Source organism: Pelobates fuscus, chromosome 4 (assembly GCF_036172605.1).
Source record: "Pelobates fuscus isolate aPelFus1 chromosome 4, aPelFus1.pri, whole genome shotgun sequence".
Lineage (NCBI taxonomy): Eukaryota > Metazoa > Chordata > Amphibia > Anura > Pelobatidae > Pelobates > Pelobates fuscus.
In genome coordinates this window covers 165,510,900-165,534,426 of record NC_086320.1, presented here as the reverse complement: position 1 = coordinate 165,534,426, position 23,527 = coordinate 165,510,900, and the positions used below count along the sequence as shown (strand labels likewise).

Below are 23,527 nucleotides of genomic sequence, written 5' to 3'. Positions count from 1 at the left end.
GTCTTGTACTTATATGGCAAGAGTTATAGTCTGATGTCAGTATGGGCACATATATATAGTAACAGAGGGACACGAGGTCTCTCTCGCTCTTAGCTCTCTCTCGATGTAAAGATGTAAGGATGTAAAGAAGTCCATCAATTACCATCTGCTGTTCAATGTCCATTATCCTGTAACATGTTGTTTTATTATGTATCCGTAACCAAGAATAAACCCGAAAAATCCGTAAGTCAGATTGCGTATTCGTCCTTTTCAATAATATATAGACATATATTATTGTGGTGAGCATTTGGCCCAAGACTATATATATATATATATATATATATATATATATATATATATATATATATATATATATATATATATATATATATATATATATATATATATATATATATAAAAGACGTATATATCAATCAACTGAAGACAAGAAGAAATTAAGAAGATTTAACGTTGCGATTCGAGTCCAAACTAGATTTTACAGCAATCTTCAAGGAATCTTAAAGTCAATGGCCAGATTAATTACAAAAGCTTAATATGCCTGGGCCCAATACAGCATCGAAGCAGCTACACCCAGGACTCACAACACCCAACACTGCATGATTTGCCCTAAGCAGAGGTAGCATTTCTAGATGATCATCTTGAGAATACCTGAACTTCTTGTTTTTCCTATTTCTGTTTTAAATTGTATTCCTATCTATCTCCATCCCCACAGTATTACTGCTTAATTGATGACTATTGCACCCTACATCCTTAACCCCTTAAGGACGCATGACGGAAATTTTCCGTCATGCTGGTCCTACCCTTAAGGACGCATGACAGAACATTTCCGTCATGCAGTATTTTTCCAGCAGGGTCTATTACCTTGCTGGTAACTATGAGCCCCAGGTATCATTTGATTCCTGGGGCTCCCCTCTCTCACCTGGGGCCAGAATTAGTGTCCCCAGACTGACTGATGCTCTGTTTGCAGAGCTCAAAGTGAGCGCTGCAAACAAGCATTTAAATGGGGATTTAAATCCCCACTATTACAATTTTGTGTGATCAGGGTTAAATCCCTGCTAACACAAGGGAGTTCCAGGTATCAATGGAAACCTGGGGCTCCCCTCTATCAGCTGGGGACATTTTTAGTGACCCCAGCCTTTTTGATGAGTTACATGCAGTGCTGGAAGTCAGCGCGGCATGTATCTGCTTAAATAGGCATTTAAATGCCTATATCTAGATTGTGGTGTAAGCAGGGTTAAATCCCTGCTCACACCAAGAAACCCAGGTATCATTAGAAACCTGGGGGTTCCCTCTGTCAGTTGGGGCCATTTTTAGTGGCCCCAGGTTTTTTGATGAGCTGCATGCAGAGCTCAAAATGAGATCGGCATGCAGCTGTTTAAATGGGGATTTAAATCCCCATAGAGCACAATGCAGTGTGAGCAGGATTAAATCCCTGCTCACACTAGGAAACCCAGGTATCATTAGAAACCTGGGTGTCCCCTCTGTCAGCTGGGGCCATTTTTAGTGGCCCCAGGTATTTTGATGAGCTGCGTGCAGAGCTCAAAGTGAGGTCGGCAAGCAGCTCTTTTAATGGGGATTTAAATCCCCATAGACAGCAATGTAGTGTGAGCAGGGTTAAATCCCTGCTCACACGAGGAAACCCAGGTATCATTAGAAACCTGGGGGTCCCCTCTGTCAGTTGGGGCCATTTTTAGTGGCCCCAGACTTTTTGATGAGCTGCATGCAGTGCTGAAAGTTAGCATTGCATGTAGCCATTTAAATCCACAAAGAACGCTGCAGCTGAGCGATCAAGCTCAGCTACAGTCATTCTCTCAAGTGATCTGGTGCTTGGGAGACCCCCAGGGTCTGAACAAACCCTGTAGGATCACCCTATATGCCCAAATGCCATTCTGATCAGTGCTGGGCATTTTTAGTTGCCCAGCACAGATCGCATTGCATTGGGAATAATGTCTTCAATGTAAGAGATGGGAGACTGCAATACTGAAAATAGCCAGTAGATGGCAGCAACATACCACTGTGTTTTAGTTTAAAATCCCTTTACTAATATCAGCACTGATATTAGTAGAGGGAAACCTTTGGGATTAAGATTAAATTAAGGATTACAATTAAGGATTATTATTCGGTTTAGCATAAATACTAGATTTATTATCAGGTTTATTACTGGGTTTATTATTAAGTTTATGTTTGAGATTAGGTTTATAATTAATTGTAGTATTGGGATTATGTTTCAGATTAGGATTCAGATTATGGTTCAGATTAGGATTAGGGTCAGCACGGGCATCCCTTGCTGAATATAGCAATGGAATTCCTCGGCTGACACCAGCAGGGGGAATCATGTTAACACTATTGCTAAAGGTAGGATTGAGATTAGGTTTAAGGTTATAATTAAGGTTACACGTGGGATTACGTTATGGGTTAGGATTGTGATAATGGTTTATTATTAGATTGAGGGTTAGATTTGGGATTAGGATTTGGTTTAGAATTAGGGCTTGGTTTGGGATTAGAGATTTAGATTAATATTAAGATCGCTACTTTCCAAAGATATGCATATGGGGTATATTTGTACTGAGAAGATGTTGCTGAGTACAGCTAAGATAATTTTATGACAGTGGGAAACAGGATATTTAAAAAATAATCATCAGAAATACTAGGTGTATGTAAAAATGTTAAAATAAAAATGAATACCACAAACTTTGAAACAAAATGGTAACAAAATGTCACTTCAATAAAGCTTCTAATATTTTATATGAGGGTCCCCATGTTGTCCACTTTTGTAAATGCTATGCATTGATGGCGTTATTTAAATATATGAGCGACTAAAATGCCCCAAAATGAAACAATGACCATTCGTCAATATGCCATTTAAAAAAACCTGTAATGGGCCGGGTATGATTTTAGCCCTGTATTTTTTCACAAAAACCTGGCTAAGGTGTACAAAGGGGGTAATTTTGTACTCAGGAAATATAGCTGAGAATAATTTCGTGATTTAATTTACAGTAACATATATCAAGTTTCCGAAATTAACTACTAAAATACAACATGTGTGTATAAAAATGCAAAAATAAAACAATATGATAACATTTGAAAGTAATTGGTGCTAACATAACTGTATAATAAAGCTCAAAATATACCATATGACATAGCCCGTGGTGTCTACTTTCACAAATGGTATGCATTTATGGAGTAATTTTAACTGTCAATCTGCTACAATGACCTAAAATGTGATATAGACACACCAAATCCATTTATCAAAATTCTAATTGTAAAAACTGTAATGGTCAGGACTCGTTTAAGGCACTGTAGCTTCACAGGATAGTGTCAAATACATACATTGGGGGTATTGTTTTATTCAGAAGAGTTTGCTGAGCATAATTATGGGGTTTTGATCACAGTGGCACATACCAGACTTGAAAAATGACCCCAAAAAATTTAATGTGTATGTAAAAAATGCAAAAAAAAATATTTTACCACAAAGTTTGACATAAACTGGTGAAAAAATGGCATCACGCTAAGGCACAATATATACCATATGAGATACACTGTAGTGTCTACTTTCACCAATGGTAGGTCATTGAGGGATAAATTCAACAGTTAAACTGCTACAATGCCCCAAAATGAGACTTGCTCCATCAAATTCATCTATCAAAATTATCACTGTGAAAACTGAAATGGTCAGGTCTCTTTTATGGCACTATAACTTCACAGGATAGTGGCAAGGACACAGATTGGGGGTATCATTTTACTCTGTTGATATGGCTGAAAACAATATGGGGTTTTCTACAGCAGTAGTATATATCAACTTTATGAAATACACATTAAAAATCCTTGTTTTATGTGTGTATGTTAGAAATCTGAAAAAAACACAATTTTACTACACGATTTAGCAGAGATTGGCAGCGAAATGGCTACGTAAAAAGTGTCAGAATACCCTTTGGTAAATAGCCTGTGATGTGTGCTTTATATAAATATATACTTTTGTGCAGCAATTTTGCTTTCTGTGATGGCTTTTAAGCTTACAAGACAAACATGCCAAATTCTAAAATTGCTCCACATTAAAAAAAGTTTTTACTCCTAATATTTTGTGACCTGTAACTTTCAAAATAAGCTGAAATCCTAGACATATTATGTACTCTGAAAATCAGAACAACTAATTGAATATTTTTTAAATTACTTTCCTTAAGCTGCACTTATTATACACACGTTATTATTGCCTAAACTGTGAAAAAAAACAATTTCATTTTTTTTCTTCATTTTTTTGTATTTTTTTTAATAATAAATAAGAATTTATATATGTATATGTCACATCAGATTAAAGCCCTTTTTGTCCTTTAAAAAACGATATATAACATGTGTTGGTGTAATAAATAAGAAAAATGCAAACAGAGGTTGAACACAAACAGCAAAAAATGCAAAAAATGCTTGTGTCCTTAAGGGTAAGTCTAGTTTTTGAAGCTGCGTCCATAAGGGGTAAACTCTTGTTTAGCTAAACGTTTGTTTTGCTAGTGTTACTTCTTCCACGCTAAGCCTTGTTAATTTATGATGTTCCCTATTTATGACTTTTACCTATCTGATCTCAAATCCTTAAATTTAAATTCCCTTTCAACTGCTTTTTCCTTGATTTTGTTTTTAACACCTCAATGATTCCCCATCCACAATCTGTCTTATCTAACCCTAGATTCTTTCTTATAGCCTGGGCCAAATATAGCATTGAAACAGCTACACCCAGGACTCTCAGCATCCAACCCTGCAGGATTTGCCCTAAGCAGAGTTAGCATTGCTGGATGATCATGTCTCTCCCCAGGGTACTCATTACATTTATAGATAGCTCAAATTACCTGGCTTTCCTGACAAACCGATCATATCCACCAAGCTCTCCACACCTAAAATAGCTAAACTCACACAATACCTTTTTAACCCTTAACCCACCTAACCTCACCTACAATTCTCACAGCTCAATTATCCACATCTTAAAAACACCGCACCTATTCTCCTAGTAATGTTCTCACTTCTATTTTTAAACTTCCCTCATTATTAAAATCTCTATCCTTTTACTTACCTGTTCCTCTTGACACCATCTTCATTGCTCACTCTCTGCTTCCCTCATCTCTGTATTCTTCACATGCACTTTACTAATATTTATCCGTCCTTTCTCCACAAACCCCTCCTAAATCCCTTAAATACAAGCTTTCGTCCCCAACATTTAAATCTTACTCCCACCTTCTCCTCCTTTCAATCCTACTGCTCCTAGCAGCTGGTGATGTCTCCCCAAACCCTGGTCCCTCATCTACTAAGCCACCTGGTACTAACACCAGAAACCACAACAATCTAATATCCATTCCATGTAACTCTCGCTATAATGCCTCCTTTAAAGCTGCCCTCTGGAATGCACGCTCTGTGTGCAGCACCGTTAAATCAACTTCAATCCAAGACCTATTTATCTCACACTCAATAAACCTACTTGCACTAACAGAAAAATGGTTCTCTCCCTCTAATACTGCTGCCCCTGTCTCACTATGCTCTGGTGGTCTTCACTTTACCCACAACCCAAGACAAGCTGAGAGTAAATGTGGCGGTGTAGATTTTCTGCTTTCACCCCACTGCTCCTTTAAAACTCTGCCCACCCCCTTCCCTCTCTTTTCCACAATTTGAAATTCATTCAATTCGCATTTTCAAACCCTTCTCTGCTAACATTGCCGTTATGTATCGTCCCCCTGGTTTCCCTCTCCTCTTCCTTAACCACTTTGCTGCCTGGCTAACCTACTTCCTCTTCTAAAATTCCATCCCTAATTCTTGGGGACTATATTCCCATTCCAATATTCCCATTAACCGACCTTTGACCTCAGCAGCCTCTAAACAACTTTCAATTACTTCCTCCCTCGGGCTATTGCAGTGGGCTAATTCTCCCACCCATGTAGCTGGCAATACCCTCGACCTCATTTTCTCATAAGCATGTACAGTATCTAATATCTGCAACACTCCGTTTCCTGTCTGTGATCACCACCTGTCTCTGATCACCACCTCTTATCATTTGCTCTCGAGTACCCCCTCACCCAACAACCTCAGCCCAACACCTCTCAAGGAGGAACCTTAATTCTATTGACCTCCAGCAGCTGTCAGCTGATATTGATTCACAACTGCTATCCATCCCTTTCCTCTCCTGTCCCTCACTGGCCATCTAAACAAATAACACTACCCTCACCTGCCTTGAACACTGCAGCTCCGCTCCAAACAAGCACCTTGAGGAGGATACACCCCCAACCATGGCATACTAAATCAACACGCTACCTGCAAAGTTGCTCCCGTTATGCTGAACGCTCCTTGGTTAGTCTTGCACCCAGTCAGACTTTCTCAGTTATAGATTCATATTGTGTTCATACAGCGCAGCCCTTGCCCTCGCCAAACAGTCATACTTTTCCTCTCTCATTAGTTCATGCTCCCGCAATCCCAGGCATCTCTTTGACACCTTTAATTCTCTTCTTAGCCCTGCTGTGACCACCCCCCAAACTACACTTTACAGCCAATAGCTTTGCATGCTACTTTATCGACAAAATTGAATAGCTAAGGAAAGAATTCTCCCCACCTTGCCGTTTTCTTTCTCAACCACACGTAAATCATGTCTTTCCTACCCTTTATACTTTTTCCCTAGCTACTGAACAACAGGTGGCTGCGCTTCTCCTTTCCTCCCGCCCCACCACTTGCCCGCTCGATCTTATCCCGTCTCACCTCATCAGATCTCTCTCCCCCTGTCTTGTGCCTTCGTTAAAGGGACACTCTAGGCACCCAGACCACTTCTGCTCATTGGAGTGGTCTGGGTGCCAACTCCCACTATTAACCCTGCAAGTGTAATTATTGCAGTTTTTTATAAACTGCAATAATTACATTGCAGGGTTAACTCCACCTCTAGTGGCTGTCTATTAGACAGCCACTAGAGGTCACTTCCTGGGTTCTAGCACAGGAAACCTGTGCTAGAGCGTCGCTGGACGTCCTCACGCTGTGTGAGGACCTCCAGCATCGCTCAAAACCCCATAGGAAAGCATTGAAATTATTTTTCAATGCTTTCCTATGGGGAGACGTAATGCGCATGCATTTTCCTGGCACTGGAGTTTCCCTTTAACACACATCTTCAACTGCTCTCTCTCTTCTGGCAATTTCCCTGCTGACATTAAACATGCCACTGTAGTACCTATCCTGAAAAAAAAAAAAAACAACATCTCTTGACCCGTCCTCCCCCTTTAACGATAGTCCCATATCCCTGCTCCCTTTTTCCTCAAAGCTTCTGGAAAGACTTGTCTTTACCCGTGTGTCTCGCTTCCTCAATTCCAACTCTCTCCTTTACCCTCTTCAGTCTGGCTTCCGCCCTCTCCACTCTACTGAGACTGCTTTATCAAAGTTACTAACGAGCTAATCGCAGTTAAATCCAAAGGCCACTACTACTCCATACTAATACTTCTTGACCTCTCTGCCGCCTTTGACACCATTGATCATGCTCTCCTTCTTCAAACTCTTCAATCACTCGGTCTATGTGACACTGTCCTCTCGTGGTTTCCCTCTTATCTCTCCCAACACTCATTCAGTGTCTCCTTTTCCAAGGATGCCTCCTCCCCTTGTCCTGTCTCGGTTGGAGTCCACCAAGGCTCTGTCCTTGGTCCCCTTCTATTTTCTCTTTATACTGCCTCTCTTGGCAAACTTATTGCCTTTTTTGGACTCCACTACCACCTGTACGCTGATGACACCCAGGTATATCTCTTCTACCTGGACCTCTCCCTTGCCATCCTGCAATGTGTCACTGCTTGCTTTTCTTCCATCTCAGACTGGATGTCCTCCCGCTTTCTGAAACTTATTCTCTCTCAAACTGAACTACTAATCTAAGAGAGATCTAATGGTCTGCATTCGTTTTTGTTAAATTGGGAGGGGGAGTCATCAGCCCGCAGATTTTGACTCCGTGCAACGACACTGGACGTCCAGCATGTTGAAAACTTCCATAAAAAAAAACACGGAATCAATGCTTACCTATGAGGAAGTAATAACACACACACACACACACACTAGTTAACCCCCCCAATTGGCTGACGTCAGTGGAGGATCCGACCCAGCTCCGACTGACATCAGCATTGGAATCAGGTAAAAGAAAAAGCTGTATTTTAACCCTTAACATCATCAAGGAGGGGGGGGGGGGGGGGGGAGGAGAATCATACAGTGTTAGGAATACAGCTTTGTATTCTTAATTCTATACTGTTCCTTTAAATATATACGTTTAATGTTAGCATGTTCCTTTAAATATGTGTTTACATGCATGATAGGAAACCATTGGTAACATGCACTCTGATCATTTTCCTTTTTAAGTTTGAGGATGATCTCTATAAATTACAAGCATAGGAGTAATGAATTGGATTAATCAACATTTTCAAAAATCAAATAATGTAAACACAAAGTCAACTACAGAGCAATCATACAGGTAACCCTGTACCAACCCTTGGGGAGGGGGACAAAAAAACAAAAAACCCACCCACTGCATGCATAATTAGTAAATAAAATAGCTAAGTACAATATAAATTCCGCCCTTTCCCTGTGCAGATATCCAGACCAGTCGGGTTAGTCGCTGTATGGAGCCCTATAGGAGGGGAGATGGCAGGGTGAGCTGGCCGGATCTCAGCAAGCACCCTCTAATCACCTGTCAGCAGCAGCTAGTTACTCCCGCCCGCTGCCCACGCAGCCTGTGGAAGCCATCGGTCAGCAGTCCCCGCTGCCGGTGATGAAGAGCAGCGGCTGGGCCCGGCCCGGTGAGAATGACAGGGACCTGTATTGGATACACAGTGACAACGGCCGCTTCCGCCTTCGTGACGTCATGCCGCGTTACGTGAGTGCATCCCAAGGTTCGAAGCAAGAAAGGGGGCGTGGCGGGAATGGGAGAGTGGGAGGAGCTATAACTATGCACGTGGAGGCTAGGTGTCTGCACAGGATTTGTTTGTTTTAGAACACATTGTATCAATGATATGGAATCAATAATGTCTCGTAATGATTCCAAGCTGGCTGATTATCACACGGCCTAGCTTTACAGGGAATTGGGTTATACAGTTTATTATAGGTAGGTGGTAATATAAAATAATATAGGTAATTAAAATGTGTGGTTTAGATGTTTATAGTTCGAATGTGCTTTCTATTGATGGGAAAAAAACGTGTGCATTATAACTACATCTTCAATATTTTGATTATAATTTCTAAGCAGCAAAAGCAACTTTTAAGAAGAATAGCTCCAAATCGATTTACTGATAAATTCTTATTGTTGTAGGAACAGTCCAAGCAACCATTACAGACTGATATATACTGTATACAATATAATGCATTGTTGCAGCGAAAACTATAAAAAAAAGCCACAATAGTAGAACGTCATTAAATTGTGTACAGTGTTCCTGCCAACCCCAGGTTGGTGGTTCCAGCAGTCACAATGTTACCATACCTTCTGCACTGGGTACGTTATCGAGACTAAGTAAACAAATTCAACTTTTAATTACACCACTTTTATTTTGGTATAGGAAGGTAGCCTGGAAGATCTCAGAATATTCTCATCCGGGCTTACATTAGAAATTTTGAAGCCCCCCGGCCCCCATCCTGTTCTAATTCAGTTAGAATGCAATTCGGCAGTTTCGTCTAAAATTACAGGAAGCATCGCGAGATCACAGAGGAAAGGTAAGAATTATGGGAAAATTGCTCTGACCAGCGGAAATGAAGCACACTTTGCTCCTCCACTGGTCAAAGCTGGTCAAGCGGAGGAAACCTCCATAAGGCAAAGAATCCCTACTTTGTCTTATGATTTTGAAGAAAACTAAAGAAGACAGGAAGAAAAGAAGAGGGGGAGAAGAGGAAGAGATTGAGGAAAGGTAAGTTCGGCATGACAGTGCCGCTTTAATATACAATACATGCTGTACTCAAAAATAAATAATTTGCAGAGAACACAAAAATGATAGCAGTGAAATACTATTTTTTCTGAATCTCCAATCTGTTTTAATACACTTAGTGTGAAGGACAATATAAACAGTGTAAATTACGCTATATGAAACTCTTAAAATAATGTGCATTGTGTGCGTACAGCTTACAGCTAAGGCAATCAAACTTCATTTTTTTTTTTATTCAGAGCAAATAAATGACCATTATTTGTAAATTAGAATTTAATGCTTTTATAATGAGGAACTTCAATTTGCTTACAACGCACAATAGCGGAATCTGGCTTTCAACAGTGTACTGGATAGATTTTAATATGTAAGACACTATATAATAAGGTTGCTATAGGTAAATATACTGTATCCATATTTCGGTTTCTCTCACACTCTTGAATAAATACAGAATTATTCACTGACGTGAGAAATTAAAATGAATTTCAAATGTAAGGTCAAAATAGTTGAGCTGGTAACATTCCTTAAGTTAACTATGCTTCTAGTTTGGCTAATCTGGTCTTACAGGGACACTATAGTCACCAAAACAACTTTAGCTTACTGAAGCAGTTTTGGTTATTAGTTCATGTCCCTGTAGTCTCACTGCTCAATTATTTGCCATTTAGGAGTTAAATCACATTGCTTATGCAGCCCAGTCACACTTCTCTGCATGTGGCTTGCACAGCCTTCCTAAATACTTCCTGTAAAGAATCATCTAATGTTAACACTTTCTTTATTACAAATTCTGTTTCATTTAGAGTTCCTTATCTCCTGCCCTGTTAATAGCTTGCTAGACCCTGCAGGAGCCTCCTGTATGTAATTAAAGTTCAATTTACAGAGCAGGAGATACAAACTTTTCAATTAAGTTACATCTGTTTAGAAGTGAAACCATTTTGTTTTCATGCAGGCTGTGTCAGTCACAGCCAGGGCATGTGAGTGGATTAACTCCTAAATGGCAGAGTATTGAGCACTGAAACACCAGAGGCATAGTCTATACACAAAGACTGCTTCATTAAGCTGAAGTTGTTTTGGTGACTGTAGTGCCCCTTTAAACTTGAAATCTCACTTTTATTTCTCATTTCAGTGAATAGCTCTGATCGTCAGTGAGTGTGATTTCAAGGGTGCTTTTCTCCTCCTTCTGTCAGTAAATCTTTAAAATGTCATTTACCTCTTTCCTTCCACAGAATAGTTCTCACAATGTCACTAGAATCCCTTTCCCCATGCCACACTCCCAGAATCATGTATACATGTTTAGCTACTTTTGTTTATATTTCATTGCTAATTTTTTTCCCCACAAAACCTCACTCACCCTCATTTATATACTCCAGGAAAGTTTGCTAGCCTGTAGAGGAACAATTTTCTATGCTGGGAGCCACTGGCCAATGATTTATAGTAGCACTATAGTGTTAGGAATACAAACCCCCCATGTGAGTGTTTGAAAGGAGAATATTACTTAACTTTTAGCCTTTGCCACACTGCTCTCCTTGCTGCCGCGCCACCTCTTTGGCTGTAAGCATGAATGTTGATGATGTTAGCCAATCCAGTGGTCCCCCCCCCCCCATAGGGAAGCACTGGGAGGCTAGAGCGCATGCACAGCAAAACTTGCGCTATGCTAATCAAATCAAAATCTGTAACTGAGTTTAATTCCGTTATAGCAGAGGAACCTCCTCTAGAGACGGTCTTCCTTACAGCAACTTAAGGCGTTTTAACCCTCAAAGGTAAACATGGCTATTCTACAGACACATCTCTGAAAATGTCCAGCTGGACGAAACGCATAGGATTTTTAAATTACATTGTTTTCATCCATGTTTGTGTTCTGCACTGTATCTCGCTCTTTCCAGATTACAGGAACTTATTTTGGAGATCTAGCTGCCACATCTTGACACCACTATTTGTGGAGATATGCTGATATTCCATTTGAAGAGATATCCAGGAAGAGCTCCATCACCATACATTGCTACCCTACATAAGGGAGATATGCCTTATTTTCCAGCTCTCTAGTGAGTTCTCTACCACCTCTTCCCCCAATTTCTTTGTCCCTATGGTATTAACTATAAATATTTTTTTCATTTGGAGATGATTGGCCAGCCTAAGGCACACCTGTGCAATAATCATGCTGTCTAATCAGCATCTTGATATGCCACACCTGTGAGGTGGATAGATTATCTCGGCAAAGGAGACAGGCTCACTAACACAGATTTAGACAGATTTGTGAACAATATTTGAGTAAAATAGGCCTTTTGTGTACATAGGCCTTTGAGTTCAACTCATGAACAATGGGGGCAAAACAAAATTGTTGCGTTTATAATTTTGTTCAGTGTAAATAAGACTGCAGGAACATTTAAATGGACTCTCCAGTGCCAGGAAAACAAACTGTTTTCCTGGCACTGCAGGTCCCTTCTCCCTCCCACCCCCCATCCCAGGTTGCTGAAGGGGTTAAAACCCTTTCAGTGACTTACCTGTATCCAGCGCCGATGTCCCTCGGCGCTGGTTCAGGGTCCGCCCATGCTCCTCCCCCGCCGACGTCATCTGGCGTGGGAGACCTATTGCGCATGCGCGGCCGGCGACGGGGGAGACGCGCATTAATCCTCTCCATAGGAAAGCATTGAAAATGCTTTCAATGTTTTCCCTTGGAGATTTCAGCGGCGCTGGAGGTTCTCACATAGCGTGAGGACACCCAGCGATGCTATAGCACAGATCTGTGCTATAAACCCGGAAGTGCCCTCTAGCAGCCATTAGAGGAGGAATTAACCCTGCAAGGTAAATATTGCAGTTTATGAAAACTGCAATATTTACACTTGCAGGGTTAAGGGTAGTGGGAGTTGGCACCCAGACCACTCCAATGGGCAGAAGTGGTCTGGTTGCCTGGAGTGTCCCTTTAAGTAGATAGACCTCAGATCTCAGCGTGTCAAGGAGTGCCAGTTTCTGGGCTCACTTGATATGGCAATCTGTGGTGGCTACAGTGCTTCATGTCTCCTCGTTGTTGGTGTGAGGGTCAGCAAGATGGCACCTGCCATGGGGACTCCATGTCAGTATGCAGGGAGGAGAAGGAGGGACTGTGGGCAAGGTGAAGGAGGCAGTGTAGGGACAGGTATGTAGCCAAGATGGCGCAATATATAGCTCCCAGTGCTCTGCCTACGTGGGAGGGTGCTGGTCACGTGACTTTGTCAGTCTATTTAATGCAAGTGCGCCCCCAGACAGTGCTTGGTTGTTCAATGCTACTTGTTCCTGATTCCTGATGTCTGTATTCTCCCAGAGATTTTCATGTTTCCTGACCTGCTCTCCAGTTATTGATTTCCCGGTTCCTGCCTTCAGCTTTCCTCCAGACCTCACTTTCTCACTGCCTGCTACGGCTATATGAGTGCTTACCTCTAGTCTGCTCCCTCTGGGATACCATTGCCTTGTACCTTGTTCCTATTAAAGGTCCCTGTGCCACCACTGACCTATGAGGGACCTATTCTCTCCTCCAGGTGACCTGAGTGTTGTTATTGTAAAGGAGTGCCGTTCTGTTGCAACAGAGTTTCTTATTTGCTATTGGGCTCCCAGAGGGTTGTCACGTAGAGGAGGACTGGCTGGGGGACTTTAAAATAAATGACAGGGGGTTGGCAAGTCACAGTTTAACTCTCTTCCCCCTCCCGTGGGCAGCAGGTGAGAGCTATTTGATAAAATAAACAGGAGAAGTGAGTCTTGGCAGTCAGAGCTCTCTAATTGGTTGGCTTACTAGCGAGAGTGCAATTTTCCAATGAAATGTAATAGCTGACATAGTGTGGGAAAGCCTTTACAAGCGCTTTCCCCACTATGATTATGTTTGTGTTTATTTTGCAAATCCAAAGCTTTGGGAATTTTCATTAGTTGCCTTGGTTATAATGGATTTTAATTTGGTCTTTTTAGGTGCTGAAAAACAGAAAATTTCAGTGGGCAAATATTTTCTATAAGTGGAGCTTAGGCAAAATTCTATTCAGTTGCTAAATGAATTTGCCCACAATCCATCAGTCAAAAGAATCTCACAGATGAGCAACCTGCAGACAGAGGGAGAGTTGACTTTTTTTATTAAGAGATGGCGTGGGGCTTAAATAAAAGAAGAGGGAGGCAGATACATGCTTCCCCTTGCATGGCTGTCTGCAAAAGAGAAGCTCATTGTGGCAAACCTAGCCACTTCTGGACTATAGTTACTAAAGGTTGTCCGTAGGCTGAATGTGTACTGTGTATTTTAAACTGTGTATGTGATGTATTATGGCCGTTCGCATGCTGGCAGCCGTACGCTGCCAGCATACAAAACCTTTCGTTCGACGAAACACGGCTACCCGGGCCATTCGCCATACGAATGCGGGCTCCCCGGGTTGACCACCCACTCACAAGTCGTGTGGCACCAATTAACCGATTGCAACAATGTTGCAATCGGTAATTAAGGGCTCTCCTAGGTGGCCGTCGTTCGGCTACCGACCATGCGGCGGTCGGCCATCTTGGATCCTTTGTCTCTGCAGCGGTGTTCGGTCGTCGAGAGCCTGGAACTGAAAACGGCTACTCAATGATCCGAACACCGCTGGACTTCCAGAGCGTTTGGGAGTTCCGCGTTCGGCACATTCTGTTCCCCATCGATGTTCGGTAGTTTTAAACCGAACTCGATGTTTTAATGTATTTAGTGCGGCGTTCGGTTAGTTTAGCTGGGATCGGAGCGGTATTCTCACTAAATATGCCCGCCGACCCCAGCTATCTACCGAACGGTCATTCGTCTAAAAGCAAGTAAAATTGTGTAAAATATGGATTTCTGTATAAATTGCCGTTTTTGCTGCACGAGGGGATAATCCACTTAATCGTCCATTTTGGTGGGAGTATCCCTCTCGTGCAGCAATGCCTGTTGGGATAATCCTGCTGCCTGATGGGAGAAATCCCCTGCACGATCTGTAAAGAAACCCCTTGCAAGGGGAACTGCATAAATATGGAAGTCTGTGAATAAAGCAAGTTAGTTGACTCCCAGACTGTGTTTCGTCCGGTTATTGGGAGGATTGGGGAACTTGTCTTACTTTTCAGCGCTGACTGTGGATGTACCTGTGTAACCAGCGGATATCGGGGAGTTTTACTATTGCCCTCCGCTACACTCATTATGCCAGGCATAATTTTTGCTCAGAACTGGCTTTAGGCTGCCTGAGTCACGTGTGCCGCAGGTGCAATTAGGCATGTTTCAAGCAGAAATGCTACGCATGCATATTCCTACCAGGACCACTTCTAAAAGCTATATCATTCATATTAAAGGTCCACTATAGGCATCCAGATCACTTCTTTTCACTGAAGTGGTCTGGGTGCATTGTCCCTGTCCTCTTAACTCTGCGAACTAAAACAGTGCAGTTTTAGAGAAACTGCAATGTTTATTGCAGGATTCAGACTGCCTCTAGCGGCTGTCTACCAGACGGCCACTAGAGGCACTTCCTGCTGTTTCGTGGAGTTTAACTTTGTGAAATGACACTGGAGGTCCTCACGCCTTAAATGCATCTTGAAAAACCCCATCTGAAAGCATTGATTAATGCTTTCCTATGAGAAAGGCGTAATGCGCATACACCCATCGTCGTGCATGATCCTTAAGCGCTCACCCTTGATGCTGACGTTGGAGATGAAGCCAGCACCAAGGGACTTCAGCGCTAGAATCCGGTAAGTATTATTATTATTACTGGTATTTATTTAGCACCAGCATATTCCGTAGCGCTTTACAAAATTATCAAAGGGGGAGATTTAACAATAAATGAGGCAATTACAAAAACGTACAGGAACGATAGGTTGAAGAGGGCCCTGCTCAAACGAGCTTACAGTCTATAGGAGGTGGGGTGTAAAACACACCAGGATAGGAAATAGCAATCAAACAAGGTGGAGTGAAGCAGAGCTGGAAGAGAGAGTAAAGTGCTGCCCTTTAGGAGAGAGCAAGGGACAGGTTTGTGAAGTAGAGGTTACTCTGGGAGGCCATACGCTTTCCTAAAGAGAGAGGTTATAGTAAAATAAGTAACCCTTTCGTGGCTGGGGAGGGGGGAGAGGGGGGGGAAGAGGGCTTTAGTGTTATAAGTACAATTTTGTATTCCCAAGACTATAGTGTTCCTTTAACTTTCACACAATAATCATAATAAAATAACATAATAATTAGATGTGGCTTTTAGGTTGGAAGAAATTATGGGAATTGTAGTCCAAAAGAACTCTCTGGACACCACTATGCAACAATACTGGACTACAATTTTCCACAGACAAATAGTTGGACTTCAGTTCAATATTGGATAAATCATATGTTACCTAGTTCCTGAAGTTTATTGAATTAACAAATTGTGAATATGTAAACAGTACCTGTCCAGTTTGAAGAGTGTATGACTGTCTTTTACAGCAGATTCTTTTGCATTGTCCGTCGACATTTCATTAAAAAGAGAAACAGCTGCTGGCGGCAAGATTTTTTTTTTTTTTTCCATTTCCTCATTCTTTGTTTCAATTGTTCTAAACTGCACAGACCAGTTGAAAAGGAACTGTTAAACTTGATTGTTCTGACAGTAAATATTGCCAGGGCAGAGATAAGTGCTTAGAAAGGCGTGTCAAAAAAAAACAAAAAAAAACAGTAAAATTGCAGCATAGCAAATCTCTATCTATCCTGAACAAAATTCTAAACGCAACACTTTTGTTTTGAATTCAAATATCTAAGATTTTTTTCTATGTACGCAAAAGGCCTATTTCTCTTAAATATTGCTCACAAATCTGTCTAAATCTGTCTAAATCTTCTCCTTTTCCGAGATAATCCATCCACCTTACAGGTGTAGCATATCAAGATGCTGATTAGACAGCATGATTATTGCATGGGTGTGCCTTAGGCTGGCCACAATAAAAGGCCACTCTAAAATTTGCAGTTTTATCACACAGCACAATGCCAAAGATGTTCGCAAGTTTTGAGGGAGCGTGCAACTTGCATGCTGACTGCAGGAATGTCCACCAGAGCTGTTGCCCATGAATTAAATGTTAATTTCTCTACCATAAGCTGTCCCCAAAGGCATTTCAGAGAATTTGGACATCCAACCGGCCTCACAACCGTAGACCACGTGTAACCACACCAGCCCAGGACCTCCACATCCAGCATCTTCACCTCCAGGATCGTCTGAGACCAGCCACCCGGACAGCTGCTGCAACAATTGGTTTGCATAACCAAAGAATTTCTGCACAAACTGTCAGAAACCGACTCAGGGAAGCTCATCTGCATGCTCGTCGATCGTCGTCCTCATCGGGGTCTCAACCTGACTGTAGTTCGTCGTTGTAACCGACTTGAGTGGGCAAATGCTCACATTCCATGGTTTCTGGCACTTTGGAGAGGTGTTCTCTTCACGGATGAATCCCGGTTTTCACTGTCCCGGGCAGATGGCAGACAGAGTGTATGGCGTTGTGTGGGTGAGCGGTTTGCTGATAACATTGTGGATTGAGTGGCCCATGGTGGCGGTGGAGTTATGGCAGGGCCGGATTAACACAGGGGCTGATTTATTTTCTTTTTACTTTATTTTTTTTAACACACTACTCTTAGATTTGCCACTTGACTGGTATTTTGCTGGTACAGCCAGTATTTAAAAGCTGCCTGGCCGTGCAGAGACATTACTCTGCACTACCAGCAACGGCCAATAGGGGTCACTGTGTGTGGAGCGAAGCAGGGGTAGGAAGTTACAGCATCTCCCTCCCTGCCTCTCTCTACTCACTGATCCGCGGGGGAGCAGCTACACAGCACAGGGAGTCCAGACAGCAGAGACAGCCTACAGCTCAGGTAAGTGAAGGATGGGGGTAAAGGCAGAAAGGAGACATGGGGGTAATGGGACATATGGGGACACTGAGACACTAAGGGATACTGGGAAACATGGGGAAGACACTGAGACACTAGGGACACTGACTGGCAGACATGGGACACTGAGACACTGGCTGGGAGACACTGAGACACTGTGATATGGAGACACTAGAAAAACAGTGTCCCCATGCCTCCCAGCCAGTGTCTTAGTGTCCCATGTCTCCCAGTCAGTGTCCCTAGTGTCTCAGTGTCCCCATGTCTCCCTATGTCCCCATGTCTCCCAGTGTCCCCAAATATCTCCCAGTGTCCCCATGTCCCCCAGCCAGTGTCCTTGTGTCAATGTCCCCATGTCTCCCAGCCAGTATCCCTAGTGTCTCAGTGTCCCCATGTCTACCAGTGTCCCCTAATCTCTCAGTGTCTGTGTTCCCATATCTCTCAGTGTCCCTAGTGTCTTAGTGTCCCCAAATGTCTGTGTCCCCATGTCTCCCAGTGTCTGTGTCCCCATGTCTCTGCGTCTCTAGTGTCTCAGTGTCCCTAGTTCTCCCAGTGCCCCCAAATGTCTCAGTGTCCCCATGTCTCCTAGTGTCTCCATGTCTGTATCCACAAGTGCCCCCATGTCTCCCAGTGTCCCCAAGTGTCTCTCAGCGTCCCCATGTCTCACTGCATCCCCTAGTATCCTAGTGACATGGGGATACACTGAGACATAGGGACCCTGGGAGAAATGGGGACACTTAGACACTGGGAGACTAGAGGACTGGACGACATGAGGACACTGACTCTGTGATACATAGGGTCACTGAGACACTGGGTGACTTGGGAGACTGGGAGACAGGGAGACACTGAGAGCAATCCATCTATACAGCAGAATCAAACTATGAGTAGTTTGTTGGTGATTTTACAGAATTTTCTCTTATGTCACTCCTTGTGATTTACATCATGTGATGTCACGCATACATGATTAATTATACAAATTATTAAGGCCAGTATTTTTTTTTTCCAAGAAATGTGGCAACCCTAACTACTAGACATGTGCAATTCGTTTCATTCTGAATGTCAATTCGGACTAATTACAGGAAATTCGGATACTTCCAAATGTCCGAATGGCTGAATTACCGAATTGACGAAGTTCCGAAGTCCGGAAGTTCCAAAATTGCAGAATTTCCGAAGTGTTGAAGTTCTGAAGTTGCCGAAGTGTGGAAGTGCCGAAGTTCCAAAGCACAGTATTGCCGCAGTACTAATATACCTACCCAGTGGAAGAATGAAGAATGTTACACTGTATACAAGTTTAAATAAAAAGTATACAAACATAGCCAGGATTCAGCTGTAAGCATTTGCAACACTTACAACAATCAAGTAACACACATTCATATAAAATGTAAGTTACTTAGGCAGTCAATGGTATGACAGAAATAAATAAGTAGATAACTCCCTAATTCCCACGGTATTAGGGAGCTAGCTACTAAAAGGCTGAAAGACCTAAATTGGTCTTTCATCCAAATTTACTAATACTAAGCAAAGATTACTTAGTATTAGCAAATTATGCCCCGAGTTCTTTGGAATTTTCCCACGTTGTGTAATTTGACTCATAACTCTCTGATTGGTTACTTTCAATTAACCAGAGTGTTGTTATAAGTTAAATTACACAGCGTGGGAAAATTCCAAAGAACTGGATTTCAAGCTAACCAATCAGAGTGCTGTGACAGGTAAATGTAGAGACATTTACCTGTCAGCACTCTGATTGGATGGCCTAAACCAACCAACCAGAGTGCTCTGAGCCTAACTGCTGGCGGGGCAAGGCTTTATAAGCCTTCCCCCGCCATGCAGAGCTCAGTCTGCGTGGAGCCCTCCATGGGTGAAGATGGATTTTTTTTATTTTTGCGCTGTTTTCTTTTCCCAGAGTGCAACGGTTATTATGGATTTTTATTTAGCCTTTTTAGGGCTCAAAAAAGAAGATTTTAGAAAAAGGAAGACATCAAATGGTAAGGTTTTTTTTTTTACAGGTACCTAGTTAATGGTCCCCCCTCTTTATTTTTAGGGTGAGGGGGGTAGGTAGGGGTTAATTCCTTTTATCGAAGTGGTGACTAAGGGTTTGGGGACCCCTAGTCACCTGGGGGGGGTTATATTTTTATTTAGGGCCCCCACCTGCCGCTTAGGTGTGGGGGCCGGGGCGGGAGGACAATAGGTCCCCCCTATTGGTATTAAGGGCTCCCACCAACCGCTCAGGGGTGGGGGCCGGGGTTGAAGACAATAGTTCCCCCCCTTATTCTTACTTAAGGCCCCCACCCGCCGCTCAGGGGTGGGGGCCGGGCGGAGGACAATAGGTCCCCCCTTATTCTAAGTTAGGGCCCCCAACTGCCGCTCAGGGGTGGGGGCCGGGGAGAGGAGGACAATAAGTCCCCCCCCTTTTCTGATTTAGGCCCCCCCGCCGCTCAGGGGTGGGGGCAGGGGGGAGGACAGTAGGTTTGGGGGCCGGGGGGAGGGGGCAATAAGTCCCCCCTTTAGTTTAAAAGCCCCCACTTGTGCTGCTCGGGAGGGGGACACACGTTTTTTTTTTGTTTGTTTTTTTAACAGTGAGCAGCCACAGGCGGTATAGTGAGTAGGGGCAAATTCTACTAATACTAAGTAATTTTTACTTAGTATTAGCAAATTTGGCTGAAATACCAATTTAGGTCTTTCTGCCTTTTGGTAGATAACCTCCTAATACCGATCCAATTATCTCACAGGCAGAGGGAAGGGATTGTATGTTTGTTGTGGGAGTGTCGTACATTTAATTACTGCTCTGATTGGTTTGTAACAATTGTCATCCTGTCCCACACAAGGTCCACGTGGGTGTTCCCTTGCATAGGGACTTGCATAAAAGGCCAGCTGTGGCTCCCATTAAATGAGATGCTTTACCCCTTCATGAAGTCTTGGCTCATGTTTGGGTGATTGGAGAAGTTCGTGGAGTCTACGGTGCTTATGGTGTCTGGTGGAGTGCTTGGAGCCCTCGGTGAGCACTAGGAGCATCGATTGACGGAGGTACCCAGTCGGGTGCCAGGCGGTCCGTCACAGCATTGAGTCAATGTTTTTCTATGAGGAGTTGCTGATTGGCAAGGGCTGTGTTTGGCTTGCGCTTACTCTGCCCCAAATCTGCTACCTTGACATTCTTAGCCAATACTATGGGAAAGCATTGTGATTGGCTTTGAGCAACACTTCTGATAATGTCAGGCAAGCAGGCAGTTCAGGGGCAGAGCGAGAAACAGCAGCAGACTTGAATAAAAGTAATATTTTACTATATTTAGGGGAGCCAGATGGTGGTTTTAACACTGTAGAGTCAGGAATACATGTTTGTGTTCCTGACCCTATAGTGTCCCTTTAATATGTTTTAAGTGAAAGATTTATTATGAATCTCATAACCACTACTGCCCGCTGGGGAAAATCGTTTTACTCATGGTCATACAGTAGCCACTGACAACATCCAGCTTCTGCTGAGCTGCAGAAGTCTATTACAACAGTTGTTTATTGTGAGAGCGTCTGCTGATAGCCAATTAATTCAATTTTGGGCATCGAAACATGCACATAATTGATATTAGACGGTACAGAACACTTGCTCCTGGCTAGATAATAAAGCCCCAATGCAGCTGCTGGAGGTGGAGTCACCAGAACCAGAAGCTCAATATGTGCAACATTTCAAAACATGGTCCCCATAGATCATTACCTCTTAAATTTACTGATTGTGATTATCATATCCTTTTAAATATGTAGTGAATAAGCCTGGTAGTTATTTTGCAACTAAAGGACACAAGAGAATAGACATTTTCTTTCATTTATTTTTAATCAAGGAAACAAAAAACCTTTTATACAAAGGGGAAAACATCATAATCGACAGGAAGATTCACTATCCTCGAAATTGTAGTGAATTAAAATTCGATGCAAAATGTAGACAAATTGATTATAGTCAGCACTGAATTGTAGCAAATTAAAATCTGGATGGCAAGATTCAGGCAAAACAAAACAACAATAAATAAGTGAAATTTAGGTCTATTTACTAAACACTGGATGTTAAATGCACTGATTTTAAAGTTAAACCCACATATATCCAGCCAAATGTAGCAAATTAATTTGGGATGACAAAATTCCAACTGGAATTGGCTTTAGTAAATATGACCGGATTTGGACATTTGCAAAGCACTTATTGTAATGGTAAAAAAACAAATGCATCTAGTACCGCGGCTAGTGAATGATAAATTGTTCTATTTACCTGTTTTTACTACTAGCAGCCTGTGGGCAACTCGATCGCCTCCTGTACCCACTTGTGGCTAGCTGGTGAGACCTCAACAATAAGATGTGGAAGGAAAGATCTTCCAGCTAAGATGAGGCAGAGAGTAGGATATGGACTCCCCCAGTAAGAGAATCCAAATTCATTATAGCCAAGAGACTAAAAAGTGGTCATTATAACCCACATATTTGTGATAGTGGCGCCTTTACTTGTATCTCTATATATCTTTATATTTATACACCTTTTGTATCTACTGTAATGTAAACACTGCCTTTGCTCTGATAATACAGTGATTACTGCAGAAAAGATTGCAGGTAATGATTATACTCACTAGAACAAATACAATAAGCTGTAGTTGTTCTGGTGACTAGAGTGTCCTTTTAATACATTTGTATCAAGCTAATTTATATTTTAAACAATTTTAAAATATATTTAAACTCATTATACACATTTTACTGTGAGGGGTTACAAAAAATACAAAAAGCATTCGGAATTTTTTTGTTAAGCAAATAATCCTGTCAGATTTTAACTTGCTACAAGTCTAGTGAAAGTGAACCAAAGGAAGGCGAAAAAACTTGGACATACCAATTGATATATGTCCAAGTAAAAAATTCCTTCCTGATCCCATATTTAGGCGATCGGCTACAAATCTATCCCTGGATCTGTATTAAATGTATTTCATACTAATCTTACTCATCCCTATCCTTTTATACATTGCCATCTTCTTCAGACCATGTTCATGCTTAGTACTGCTGGATGGACTGCATGCCTGGAAAACAAATACATTTAAATGTTAGCATTGTCCAATAATATCCTGAAGGCTTCAGTTTGTTCTAACAATAAGGGTTGCAAGTACATGTTTATGCTAAACACTGACTGGCTTCAGAGGCTGCAAGCACTTGCTGTATTCCCTCAGCTTATTATGATGTAAGATGCATAATGACATAACTGTTTAGTTGCAACCTTATAAGGTAAAATGGCACATCAATGGCTTGTTTTTTTTTTTTATCCATTGATAAACAGTTTGTACACAAAAATGTAAGACCTATTGATAAACCATATTTTATACAATATATGGAATTGAAAATATTGTGTGTAGTAAAAGGGGATATAGAATGTGTGGGTAGAGGGGATGTAGTGAGTTGTGTGTGCATATGAGCTGTAGTGTAGTGCAGTGTGTAAGGGATATAGTGGATGTAGTGTGTATGGGAATTTGTAGAGTTGGATAGGGGCTGTGTTGTGAGGCGGTGCCAGATGGGAGAAGGTTTTTTGAATTATTATTATTTTATATATTTGTTTTGTTTAACGTTACTCCTCTTCCCCTTTTGTTACCTTGGGCTAGGGAGATAACGTTACCAGTGATATTTAGTGACTATAGCCTGTACCACCACCGGGTGCAGACTAGTACACTCTTCTTGCAAGCTTTGGCACTGTGTAGTATCAGAGTGTTACCTTGTCAATCAGGAACTCATAGAAGGATTACTTTCAGTCTGTACCCTGCAAAGGTGCAAAATGAGACTCTCAGTTTGCATCTTTGCAGGGTACAGACTGAAA

At 42.1% G+C, this 23,527-nt stretch overlaps 1 protein-coding gene across 3 annotated transcripts in view; it reads right to left on the bottom strand.

Moving 5' to 3' along the window:
* SLC35B3 (solute carrier family 35 member B3) overlaps positions 1 to 16,300 on the bottom strand; it is a 39,365-nt gene extending 23,065 nt beyond the window's left edge. For 2 of the 3 annotated variants that reach the window (XM_063451740.1, XM_063451742.1), the window contains exon 1: positions 8,672 to 8,847. The gene's annotated coding sequence lies outside the window, so the exon portion shown is untranslated. Of the gene's footprint in view, positions 1 to 8,671; positions 8,848 to 16,253 lie in introns of those variants that run through there. The other variant, XM_063451743.1, reaches the window with a different exon arrangement.
* Between the last annotated feature and the right edge of the window lie 7,227 nt (positions 16,301 to 23,527).